This window comes from Chlorocebus sabaeus, chromosome 21 (genome assembly GCF_047675955.1).
Source record: "Chlorocebus sabaeus isolate Y175 chromosome 21, mChlSab1.0.hap1, whole genome shotgun sequence".
In the NCBI taxonomy this organism is placed as follows: Eukaryota; Metazoa; Chordata; class Mammalia; order Primates; family Cercopithecidae; genus Chlorocebus; species Chlorocebus sabaeus.
The window spans coordinates 65,698,579-65,712,388 of record NC_132924.1 but is presented as its reverse complement, the minus strand read 5'-3'; positions in this window follow the sequence as shown (position 1 = coordinate 65,712,388).

Here is a 13,810-nt window from a genome sequence, read left to right as displayed (position 1 = left end):
AATTCTTTTGCCTCATTTATTTTATCACCCCGTGCAGAAAGTTCCCTGAGATATTAATCCTTCTGTGTTCTTTTTTTTTTTTTTGAGGCGGAGTCTTGCTCTGTCGCCCAGGCTGGAGTGCAGTGGCTCGATCTCGGCTCACTGCAAACTCTGCCTCCCGGGTTCACGCCATTCTCCTGCCTCAGCCTCCCGAGTAGCTGAGACTACAGGCGCTTGCCACTACGCCTGGCTAATTTTTGTGTTTTTAGTAGAGACCAGGTTTCACCTTGTTAGCCAGGATGATCTAGATCTCCTGACCTCATGATCTGCCTGCCTCGGGCTCCCAAAGTGCTGGGATTACAGGCGTGAGCCACCGCGCCCGTCCCCTTCTGTGTTCTTAACACCTGTAACTAGCTAGGTGTCTAGTGCAGCTGGAGGGAAAAAAAAATCATAAATGCCCCTGAATGCAATAATCTTAAATTGAGAGCAGCTAACCTCAACCGTGCCCTTAAAATCATCTGGAAATCCTGCGTTGCCTGGGCAACTATCCTTATGTTGCCTATTTTATTCAGTCTCCTGGCCTTTCTCTGTTCCTCCCTTACTCTCAGCAGATAACTCAGCTGCCTACTTCACAGGGAAGAAAGATAAGCCATCAGATGGGAATTTCCTCAATTCCCCAACAAAACTGCACATTCACCTATATCCAGCCTGTTCCATTACTCCTCCTTTCCAATTAGAATAGAAGAGATTCTTGCCCATCTCTCCTATTTTATGTCCCATTGCATCCCATGATCACAGAGGTCTCACTATTCTGATTATATTTTTTTCTGTCAAAGGCATTTAAACATGATCAGTTCTAACCATGTTAAAACAAGCAAAAACAAAAACAAAACAAAACAAAACAAAACAAAACACCACCTTGCATCGAGCCCATGTCTCTCTCTGGCTACTACACTCTGATCATACCCTTTTTGGAACTCTTGGTTGGCTATACAGCCATCCTTCTCCTCCCTCTTCCCTGAAAGCAGAGCCTACCTCCCAATGTAAAGGAAAAATACACCATATAGTCGCTTTCTGAGACTCCCTTGCAGCTGTGGGAAGGGATATGAGTGTTTAGGCCAATAAGTCATTAGGGCAAGTTCACTGGAGGCTTTCAGAAGGTTTCCTCCCTGGTAAGAGAGGGGCCTATGAGGAGAGTTACCTTCCTAGACATTTTCGTGTTGAGGACATGGTATTTGGAGATGTTTCCAACATCTTATGACCATTAAGGGTGACCAAAAGTATCTCAAAGAAGCCAATCAGAGTCTAAACCTGTGAACCACCCACCTCTGGCTTCTTCTTATGTGGAGTGTGTGTGTGTGTGTGTGTGTGTGTGTGTGTGTGTGTGTATGTGTGTGTATTTTGAGTGGAGATCTCTATTGTATGTCACTTTTAATCTGGATATTCTTATGCTTATAGCTGAAAACATACTGATAACATTTTTAAAGTCAAAATTTCTGTAGAGAAGTTCATACAGATTGTATCCACTTCCTTACCTCCCACATTTGTCTCAACTCACTGAAAGTCTGGTTTACATGTACTAGTCCATGAGTATTCTCCCATGAAAGTTCCAGTGAGGACTTATAGCTGAATCTAATGGATACGTTTTAGGCCTTCTCCCATATGGCCTTTCTGCAGCATTTAGCATTGGAAATTCCTGGAAATAGCCTTCACTGTAGCTCTTCTGCTCTTCCTCTCCACATCTCTTAAATATTATCTCCCAGGGCCTTGTTCTTGGCCTTTTTCTCTTCTCATGACGTGCTTTGCAAGAGTTAGTTATTTATAACCATGGCGACCATTAATACACCTCTATGTATTCCCAAATGTATATGAATAGACTTCCACAATTTGGCAGGAGGCATGTAATTTATAAAGTCACTTTTACAATTAACTTAAATAACTCTATTCATTTCAGATGCAAATTAACTGTATTTCTCTGCTTTTATTGTCTCTATAGTAAAGCTGTCACAGTGGAAAGAAGTGGTTCTGAATTCTGGTTAGACATTAAAATACTTGGGGAGTTCTTTAATAGTCTCAAACTATACCCAGACCAATGAAATCAGAGTTTTTGGAGATGAGACTCCAGCATACGTTTTTTTATTTTTTAATTTTCTAGATGGCTCTGGTTTGCAGCTACCAGAATCTCTGGGGTATTGAACCCTTGAATGAGCCTGAAGTTCTTCTGTGGATCCTCACTCTATTATCTGACAAGTATTAACATGGACTTTGGAGTCAACAGACCTTAGTTTGAATTCTCACTTAACCCTCACTAGATGCATACACTTGAGCAAGTTACTTAACCCCTATCAGCCTCAGTTTTTACTTTTGTGAAATAAATAAAACAATACTTGTCCTATAGGTTTTTGTGAGAATTAAATCAAATAATGTATTTTAAACACCTGACACCGTTAACACTGTAAATTATACATATTATGTGTCTACTAAAGTGAACATTACAACAGTTGCAGCAAAATGGAAAAACGCATATAATTTAATGTTAAAGGGAAAAAGTAAATATAAAGTAAAATTTATATAGTATAATTGTGTAAGATACCTATGCATATTGTGACAAGAAATATGTATTTGATCTCTACTCCCAGATCATAGCACAGAGCTACAAAATTCCTTAGAATGTCCTGGGTGATGGAAGCACCTTTTGTTTTAATGGGACAACTCTTGGTGAGCCCCTAAATAGCTTCAGGATGGGGACTGGTCACCAGAAAGCCATGATTCGAAGCTTGGAACTTTCAGCCCCATTCCCAGGTCTTCCAGGGAGAAAGAGGGGCTAGAGATTGAATTAAAAATTGATTATGCCTATGTGATAAAACCTCTGTAAAAAAAAAATCCCTAAAAGATGGAATTCAGAGAGTTTCCAGGTTGGTGAACACCCACATACCAGTGGGTAGCACACCCCAATCCCACAGGGACAGAAGCTCCTGTACTCAGGACCCTTTCAGACTTTGACCTATGTACTTCTTCATCTGGCTGTTCACCTGTATCTTTTATAATGTCCTTAATGATAAACTAGTAAATGTAAGTGTTTCCCTGAGTTCTGTGAATCATCATAACAAATCCAACTTGAGGAAGGGACTGTAGGAATCCCTGATTTGTAGCTAAGGCAGGCAGAAGGATGAGTCAGTGAGAATGTACTACTTGCAATTGGTGCCTGAAGTGGGGACAGTCTTTTGAGACTGAGCCCTTAACCTGTGGGGTCTGTGCTAACCCCAGGTAGTGTCAGAAGTAAAGTACTGAATAGAGAAAAATTGTTTTTCCTCTTTAGTTAGTGACAAAAGTTGAGATGAGAATGAGTAGAAAAAAAATAGTGTGTTTTTCCTTTTACATATGAAACAAAACTGAAAGGGAGCATGAAAAATACAAAAATGGGTATTTTTTTTTTTACTAGCCTTTCTCTCTTTTGAAGTTCTATACCTTTGTGAGAAGACAAGAAAACTGGCAATGATGCATTTGTGCCCCTTTATCTTTTTCCCCCTTAAAATATGCTCAGTAGCAACAGTGGCATCATAGTATTTTTTTCAACAGCCAAGTACAAGAGTATTCAGAAGTGAAAGTAAAGCCAGGAGAAGGTGAGGGAGGAAGCAGTGTTCAAAGTCACTCCAGGAAGGTGAGAACTGAATTAAAAGAAAAAATCAAAATCCAATTCCTGTCAGGGTTATAATAGGAGCAATGTAATTATCTACATGCAATCCTTGCTGGCATATAGAATGATGTCAAATAGCTGGATGTAGGGAGGGTCTCAGTGGAGAAGTTGGAAGATGTGTGTTTTCACTCACAAATGAGAGGAGAGCATATCAGGTAAGCAGAACTTGGAAGATGTGTGCTTCTCTCAAAGCAGAAGTTGGAAGAGCAGTGCTTATGGATGAGAGGACAGTAGACCAGGTAAGCTGTGCCTGAGTCTTGCTGAGCTGAGATGTCTCTTAAAGGGCAGGAAATGGGGAGAAACAGACGTCTTCAAACTTCTGCTCTGAATGTGGCCTTCACAGCCTCACTCAGTGGACTTCAAGAAAAAAGGCAAGGGGAAAAACCAAATCAAGATGGGAGGAAGGCTGCAGTTCCAAAGAAAAGTAACAGAAGGAGATTAAGGGAGAAAATGTCTTTCAGCAGCACAGGAGCCAGATGGGAGTAACTGCTGGGGGTGCACATAGTCTGAATAGTCATGTAACGGGAAAATTGATTTACAGATGTAAGGAACTGAGGCATTGCAACAAATTGCACACATCAATCTGTATGTGCTCCTAATTGTAGGTAGGAGCTGTGGGCCTACTGATAAAACTTTCTGAATAGAAGGATGAGCTTTCTACATACCCACTGCATATCAGGCAGGTGCTATGGAACAACCACCTCCATAACTGGGAGACTTGAGCCTGCTCTGAGCTGGGGAAAGTCAGTGTCAGTACCAATTTCCTCATCTGTAAAAAGAAACATTATATTCTACCCTGACTGGTCTAAAATGCTAATACATTAGCTGGGCATGGTGGCACATGCATGTAGTCCCAGCTATTCGGTAGGCTGAGGTGGGAGGATCACTTGAGCCCAAAGTAGATCACTTGAGCCTGGTATGTCAGGGCTGCAGTGAGCCGTGATTGCAAGACTACACTCCAACTTGGGTGACAGAGTAAGACCATGCCCCTGTAAAATAACATAATAAAATAAAACACTAATAACACTGTGAAATAATTAGAAGATCTATTTTTCAATTTTTATACTTTTGCACCAGGCATGGTGGCTCATGCCTGTAATCCCGGCACTTTGGGAGGCTGAGCAGGAGGATTGCTTGGGGCCAGGAGTTCAAGACCAGCCCTGGCAACATAGTGAGGGCAGGCTTGATGGCACATGCTTGTAGTCACTGTACTGGGGAGGCTGAGGTGGGAGGATGGCTTGAGACCAGGAATTCAAGGTTGCAGTGTGCTATGATCACACCCTGCACTCCAACCTGGGTGACAGAGCAGCAACTTGTCAAAATAAGGAAAGAAAGAAGAGAGGGAGGGAGGTAGGGAGGGAGGAAAGAAGGAAGGAAGGAAGGAAGGAAGGAAGGAAGGAAGGAAGGAAGGAAGGAAGGAAGGAAGGAAAAGAGAGAGAAGAAAAGAAAGAAGAAAGGAAGGAAGGGGAAATAAAGAAAGAAGAGGGAGGAGGGAGAGAGAGAGAGAGAGAGAGAGAGAGAAAGAAAGAAAGAAAGAAAGAAAGAAAGAAAGAAAGAAAGAAAGAAAGAAAGAAAGAAAGAGAAAGAAAGAAGGAAAGAAGGAAAGAAAGAAAGAGAAAGAGAGGAAAGAAAGGAAGAAGAGGGAGGGAGAAGAGAGAGAAAAATGGAAAGAAGAAAGAAAGAAAGAAAGAAAGAAAGAAAGAAAGAAAGAAAGAAAGAAAGAAAGAAGAAAGAACTGATTTCTAAATTTACATAAAAGTTGAAGACAGAGAGAGAGTATGGGGTATACCCTTCACCCAGCTTCCCTAACATTAACATCTTATCGATATAACACCATGGTACATTTAACAAAACTAAAAAAAAGTAGCATTGGTACAATACTATTATCTAACCAGGAGTGTCCAATATTTTGGCTTCCATAGGCCACATTGGAAGAAGAAGAATTATCTTTGGCCACACATAAAATACAGTAACACTGATGATAGCTGATGAGCTAAAACACACACACACACACACACAAAGCTAATAATGTTTTAAGAAAGTTTGTGAGTTTGCATTGGGCCACATTCAAAGCCATCTTGGACTGCATGCAGTCCATTGGCCACGGGTTGGACAAGCTTGATCTAAACTATAGACATTATTGAGAGTTCTCTATTTTTAAATAAGGCTGCTACGTAGTGAGACCTGTGTCCTTGAGCAAATCTCAGAGGCTGTCTCTTATGTCCACTAATAAACAAAATTTCTTCTCTCAAGAGGTGTTGTGGGAATTAAATGAGATGTAATAGGTGAAATAGATTTTTCTTTCTTTTTTTTTTCTTTTTGTGGAGAATGGGGTCTCATCGAGAGAATGGGGTCTCGTATTGCCCAGGCAGTCTCAAACTTCTGGGCTCAAGGTCTCCTCCTGCCTCTGCCTCCCTGAGAGCTGGGATTATAGGTGTGAGCCACCACGCCCAGCCGTGAAATAGATTTTTACTCTAAATTGCTATTCACTGGAATAAGCCACAATAGATAAGAGATCATTTTTAGATGTTTTAATAATTGACTTGGCAGTGCTACTGAAGCAGATAAAATCTGTAGCACTGGTCTAGCAGCATACATTGCTGAAACACTGTTCTCAATTTGAAAGTGCAAAATTTGCCCAGAGAAATTACAGAAATACATTCATTAAGTCAATCCTCTCAAATATGAGCAAATAGATTCTTGAGCAGATAAACAATTTCCTGAAGTTCCTACAATAACTTTTTGATGTTTCACATGTGTATTATTTTTAACTAATTAATTTCATGAGTCAGGAATTTGAAAATATTTAAGGACAAGTAAAGAATTTTTCAGGTTTTAAACTATATTTCTCAAGAAAACTTAGGAAAAAGTAATAATACCATTGCTATTTTGTTATTTCATTCAAAATGTAGAATATTACTGATAATAATTTTGAGTCAATTATTTAAAATTCAGGCATACCTTTAGGAAATGTGTGTACCATACCCTGGCTTTTTTTTTTTTTTTTTTTTTGGTTATTAGTTAGCCTTAGGAGTTTCCATTTCTTCGTTGTAAAATAGGCACAATGGAGTAGTTTTTCAAACCTCTCTGAGACTGCCATCATGTGACTGTTTCACCACCAGAGAGGCCTAATATTAAAGGGGAAAAAGAAAAAACAAAGTAAACGTAAATGTAGTTCACAGATGCAGGAGAGTTATAGCCGTTTTTCATATAATGGTATTACTGGCCTTTATGTTTTGGACGGAGTGGTGGTTTAACATCTTTTTCACAAAGGTATTTTCTCTGTGATAATTTTAAACACAGCACGACACAAACACTGTACACATTCAAGCTTAAACCTGCCAGCCTTGCTGTAGGTGACTTTCCCATACTATTTAAGTTGTTCTCTAAACAGACATAACAGTGGGGGTAATAACACTTCTTTTCTTAGAATAATGCCACTCTAATTTTTTAAGGAAGACTAGACAGAAATACAATCTTATTGCTTAAACATCCAGCTTCACAGTGAAAAATAAATATCTGAAGAAGTTAATAATATTGCTTAACATATCTATGACATCTCTTTCTAATAATGGGCAATATATCAATTTAACCTTTCAAGTGTAAAAATATGGGCAGGGTGTGGTGGTACATGCCTATAATCCCAGTGCTTTGGAAGACCAAGGCAGGAGGATCACTTGAGCCCAAGTGTTCGAGACCAGCCTAGACAACAGAGGGGGACCCCATCTTGAGCTCAAGTGCTTAGAGACCACCTGGGCAACATAGGGAGACCCCACTAACTAGGCATGATGCACACCTATAGCCTTGGCTACTTGGGAGGCTAAGCTGGGAGGATCACTTGAACCCAGGAGTTCAAATGAGCTGTGATCACACCACTTCATTCCAGCCTGGGTAACAGAGTAAGACCTTGTTGATGGCAGGTCTTACTCTCATGGAGCCGCCAACCCACTGCAGCAGCCAGTCTGGAGCACCCACTGCAAAGACATCTGCTGCAGGGGCAGAGGTTATTGGGCTGCAGGTAACTAGTGGGGAGCCCAGCCCCTTTCTCAGTTGTTGGGGCAGGAGCCCTGCCCTCCTGGGTGCAGCTGCAGCTGCCCAGCTGCAGCTGTGGACCTGAGCATATCTGAACTCTTGGGGACCAAGGAAGCCCCCATTCCACCACAGGCTGGGAAGTGCCTGCTCCTGCCTGGCCTCTCCCTGTTCCTGGCACCCTCTCTGATTTTGGAGCAAAGTTGAGGCCCAGCCCAGGCACTGTCATGACCTAGCCAGGTGTGCGTGCACTCAGGGTGATGCTAACATGCTAGCCCCCTGCCACCTTGGCCCCCTCTAGACTTTGGGTGCCTACCAGCACGGGAGGGAGGCTGATGGGGGCCACCAAGGGGAGCTCAGAACAGGCCTGGAAGCTCCCCTTCTTACAAACAGACTGAGCACTGTGGACAACATGATTGATGGAGGCAGGAGGCAGACAGGCTCCTGTGTGGAAAGAGGTGGTCCCCAGTGAAGCCCCACCCTCAAATCAAGGATGGCGTGAAGCATGAGGGCTGGGCTGTCAGTTCTAGTGGAGTCAGCCAACTGGAGTGAGAGCTGGACACTCCTTGGGGTGACCTGCCAGAGGAATGGAGCTACCCACTGTGGATATCCTCTCCGCTGAGAGCTGAACAGACATCAGGATGATCTGACTGTGGATAGGAGCTACCCAGTCTAGATCTCCTCTCTGCTGGGGGCTACACAGATGCCAGGACGACCTGCCAGCAGAAAAGAGCTACCCAGTCTAGATCTCCTCTCTGCTGGGGGCTACACAGATGCCAGGACGACCTGCCAGCAGAAAAGAGCTAGCCACTCTGGGTCTGCTCTCCACTGAGCGCTGGACAGATGTCCAGACAACCTGCCTGCAGAAAGGAGCTGCTACCCACTTCGGGTCTCCTGAGAGCTGTTCTGTTGCTCAAGAAGCTCCTCTCCGCCTTGCTCACCCTCCAGTTGTCTGTGTACCTCATTCTTCCTGTACATGGGACAAGAACTCGAGAGGGACTGAATGGCGGGACTGAAAGAGCTGTAACACAAACAGGGCTGAAACACACCCCCATCCTCACTCACCATGTTGCCTAAGATGAGAAGGAGAGGAGCTGTGGCCCTTCAGGGAACCCAGACTTAGGGTGCTCCCTGAGCCAGGGCTGTGACACCCTCTTTGGGGCTCTCCAGTCCCTAATGTCTCCAAGATTCTGGGTGCCACAGCATTCCCCTTGTCCAGATACAGGTACCCACAGTGGAAGCTGTATATTGTACATCTGGTCCAGTCACAACCTCTCATGGAGCCGCCAACCCACTGCAGCAGCCAGTGTCCCTGGCTGTGTGTGGTGGCCAGACCCCATGTTTGTTCACCCACACATCCCTCGCTGTTCCACACCTGGCTCGCCTTTGGCAGGTGTGGGATCTGGGCCAGTAGTGCCAGCCGAGAGCAGCCTGCCACGCTGAGGGGGCAGAACAAGCCCAGCAGTGCCAGCAATACTCAGGCAGAAGATGCTGCTGGCCACAGAGGTTTCCAGCTGGCAAAGCAACAACCCAAGGATCCTGTGACATTTTCTCTAAAAATAAACAAATAAATAATGCAGAAAAATTAATCAAACAAAAACAAGAATGAAAACATTTTGTCATCATGACTTCTGACATTTTAGATTAAATAAACAGAACATCACAGAATAAGTTTGTCTAATGTGTTTCTCTCTCCAAGGAAGAACTTTTGAGAGGCTTTATTTTTTCCTAAAGAAAAACATCAAGATTGCAAGGAAAAAGTAAATAAATAGCAACCACGACAAAGAAATTGTCTTGCAATCTGCCCTTGCAACAGTACACATTTTTCCTTCTTAGAGAGTAATTTGCATTCTCCCCAGTGAAAACATTGGCATCACTATCCCTTGGCTGAGTTCCTTGACAATCCCTGCACTGAAGACATCTGTTACTGAGGTAGATTAGGAAAATAAATGGATTAGGGAAAAGGTATTAGGTCTCAGAATATACAAAGGAAGAGATTTCATCTCTACCACCCAACATGGTGTTTTTCCATCTCAGACCCTAAAGAAAGAGATAACCAGCACCTCTGAATATCTAATGTAATTAACTTCTCCTGCCTACATGTCTTCTGTTGTCTCCTGTAATGAGTTGAATTGTGGCCTCCCAAAAGACATGTCCACCTAAAACCTGTGGCTGTAACTGTGTTAAAAAAAAATCAACGACACTTGCTAAAGCACAGGAAGGAAAACTTTATCCAGAAACATCATGATAGGTATAGGAACTGCTACAATGGGGTCTTACAGCAGGGGAGAGAGATTTGGCTCAACTCTGAATGCAGAATAGGCAAGTGGGAATATATAGCCAAGGAGTAAGGTGGGGCTCAGTGCATGGAAAATTACCAAAAGGAAACATCAGGAGTAAGATGGGCATTCTTGTTAAACCAGGTCCTTGCTGAAGACACACCAGGGTGATCAGACATCACCTGGGGAATGATGGAGGAGGAGGAACCTGATCAGCTACAGAGCATAATCAGATATTGAAGGTAGGGGTTTTTAGCTATCCTGACTTAGCAGGGTTCTTTTCTACAACTGGATTTTACAAGGAAGTGCACCGATTAGCCTAGGAGAAGGGTCAGGAGCCTGACTAAAGTTTGGCCAAGCAGAGAATCTTTGTCAACTGCTCTGGATTGAATGTTTATGTCCTCCCCAAATTTATAAGTTGAAGCCCTATCCCAAGTGTGATGGTATTTAAAGGTGGGGTCTTTAGGAAGTAATTAGATCACGAGGGTAGAACCTTCTTGAGTGGGATTAGTGCCCTTATAAGAAAAGATATGAAAGAGATGATCTCTGTCTCTCTCCCATGTGAGGTTACAGCCAGAAGGCAGCAATCTGCAAGCCAGGAATAAGTCCCTCACCAGAACCCAACCATACTGGTACCCTGATCTTGGACTTCCAGCTCTCAGTACTGTGAGGAATAAATGTTCATTGTTTAAGCCACCTGATTTATGTTATTTGTTATACCAGCCTGACCTGAGTAAGACGGTGAACGTATTTGGAGAGAAGGCTCTTTGCAGGTGTAGTTAAGGATCTCAAGATGAGATCATCTTGGATTGGGGTAGTCCCTAAATCCCATGATTAGTGCCCTTTTAAGAGAAGGTGACCATATAGAGACACACAGAGAAGACCATGTGAAGATGGGGTTGAGATTGGAGCACGGAAAGGATTATCCCTCAGAACTTCCTGAAGAAACTGACCATGACTACACTTTGATTTCAGACTTCTGACCTGCAGAACTGTGAGATAATAAATAAATGTCTGTTGTTTGAAGCTGCTAGTTTGTGGTAATTTGTTTCAGCAGCCCCAGGAAACTACCACTGTTCTACTGGGAACTGCTTCTCCCTTCACTAAAGATGTTTCAAGAATTTGTTAACAAAGTTTTCTCCTGTGCACAGCCCCTAGAAAAATCACTTGTTTCAAAGTGAAAAGTGTTTTAAGAGAATAATTGCATACAGAGTAGGGAACCTATCATCTGTATAGTATGAAACCTACCTAAAAAATAAGAACACTGAATTTTTAATAGACCCCAGAACATTGGTCATACTTCAATGTCATCCTTAGACTATACACCTAAATCAAATTGCTACATTCACTCACTCACCCTCTTGAAAGTCTTCTTTTGTATTCACCTTAGAACCTGTTGGCAAGTTACGTGAGCAAAACAATTTCATTCGTTTATAGTTACAACTCCAATAATTATTATCCAATCTTTATTCTTAGAAAATTTAAGTTGCAGTGGCAGAAACAAATATTGAAATGGACCCCATTTTAAATTTAAAAAATATATATGTATATTCCCAAAAGATGAAGAACTTTCTTTTTTTTTTTGAGACAGGGTCTCACTCTGTTGCCCAGGCTGCAGTGTGGTGGTGAGATCACAGCAGGCCTCAACCTTCCAGGCTCAGGTGATACTCCCACCTCAGCCTCTCAATTAGCTGGGATTACAGGCACGTGCCACCATGCCTGGCTAAGTTTTTCTTTCTTTCTTTTCTTTTCTTTTTTTCTTTTTTTTTTTTTTTTGTAGAAACGGGGTTTTACCATGTTGCCCAGGCTGGTCTCAAACTTCTGGGCTCAAACAATCTACTTATCTTGGCCTCTCAAAGTGCTGGGATTACAGGCATGAGCCACTACACTAGGCCAAAACTTTCTTTGTTTATTGCTTTTACACCTACCAAACTAGCAAAAATTAAAAGTCTAACAATAGTATGTTTTGGCAAAGATATAAAATATTAGAAAATCTCACACTTTGCTAGTGGTGTGGGTGTAACTGGAAAACCACTCATCATATAGTAAAGTTTAAAATGCATTATCTCCTCCTCCAACAATTCTAAACCTAGGTATATAGGAGAAACTTTTGCACAAATATACCAAGAGACTTGTGCAAGAAGCTGCAAGGGAGCATTGTTTGTAATAACAAAAAGGTGGAAACAGCCCAAATGCCCATAAACAGGTAGAACAAATAAATAGATGAAACATACTAATACCATAGAATACAGCAGTAAAAATAAGTGAACCACAGTTATATAAATCAACATACCAACAAGGATAAACCACACAACCATAATGTTGAACAACAACCAAAAAAGAAAGTTGCAGAATCTCATGGAGTTTGTAGCAGACACTGGCAATACCCTGCTTGTATCCCACTGGACACCACCATTTCAGCACAGGCCAATCCAACCTCCAATTGCCAGTAACTGCAACACTTTGCCCAGGGACTTGTCTTCACTGAAATCACTTTGCCTGCATGCATGGAAGGCCAGAAGTGCCGGGGAATCACAGGTAATGTGTGTAAATACCCCAGCTCCTTTACCCCATGGATGGGATAACCCTAAGGTATATGCTCTACTCTGGCTCCCAGAGCTCCTGCATGTGATTAAGATATAGTTGCCCACAGTGGTAACTTCTTTGATAACAACCCTGAGCTGACCTCGTTTCCTCCCCCATCTCAGTTCCCAGCTCCCCTACTGCGTTTTTCTGGCCCACTTCCCAAATCAACCGTTTGCATTATAGTCCATATCTGAGGGTATGCTTCTGGCAAACAAAATTAAGACACTGATTCTCTTTGTATGTGATTAGAAAATAAGTAGAATGGCATTGCAAGCATACCTCAGAGACACTGAAGATTCAGTTCATGAATTTTGCAATAAAATGAGACACACAAACATTTTGGTTTCCTAATGCATATAAAAGTTATGTTACGCTATACAGTAGTCTATTAAATGTGCAATAGCATTATATCTACAAATACAATGCACATACCTTGATTTTAAATTACCGTATTGCTAAAATATGCTAACAATCATTTGAACCTGCAGTGATCTTCAGTAATCTTTTTGCTTGTCATACCTCGATGTTGATGGCTCCTGACTGATCAGGGTGGTGGTACTAAAGGTTGGGGTGGCTGCAGCACTTTCTAAAACAATAATGAAGTTTGCCACATCAATTGACTCTGCCTTTTACAAAAGATTTCTCTGAAGCATGCGATGCTATCTGATAGCATTTTACCAACAGTAGAATGTCTTTCAAAACTGGAGTCAAACCTTTCAAACTCTACAAATGCTTTATCAACTAAGTTTATGTAATATTTTAAATCCTGTGTTGTCATTTCAACAATGTTTATAGCATCTTCACCAGAAATAGATTCTATCTCAAGAAAACACTTTGCTCATCCATAAGAAGCAATTCCTCATTTATTGATCATGATATTGTGGCAATTCAGTCACATCTTCAGATGCCCCTTCTAGTTTTAGTTCTCTTGCTATTTCCACCATATCTGCAGTTACTTCCTCCATCAAAGTCTTGAATGCCTCCAAATCATTCATGAAGGTTGGAATCAACTTCTTCCAAACTACTGTTAATGTCAATTTTTGGACCTCCTCCCGATGAATCACAAATATTCTGAATGGCATTTAAAATGATAAATCCATGCTGTCTTTCTGTGTGAGCAAAAATAATAAAATAGAATAAAATGATGAGTCCTTTCGAGCAGGGTTTTCATTGACTTTGCCCAGATCCACCAGAGGGATCACTATTTATGGCAGCTGTAGCCTTACAAAATGTATTTCTT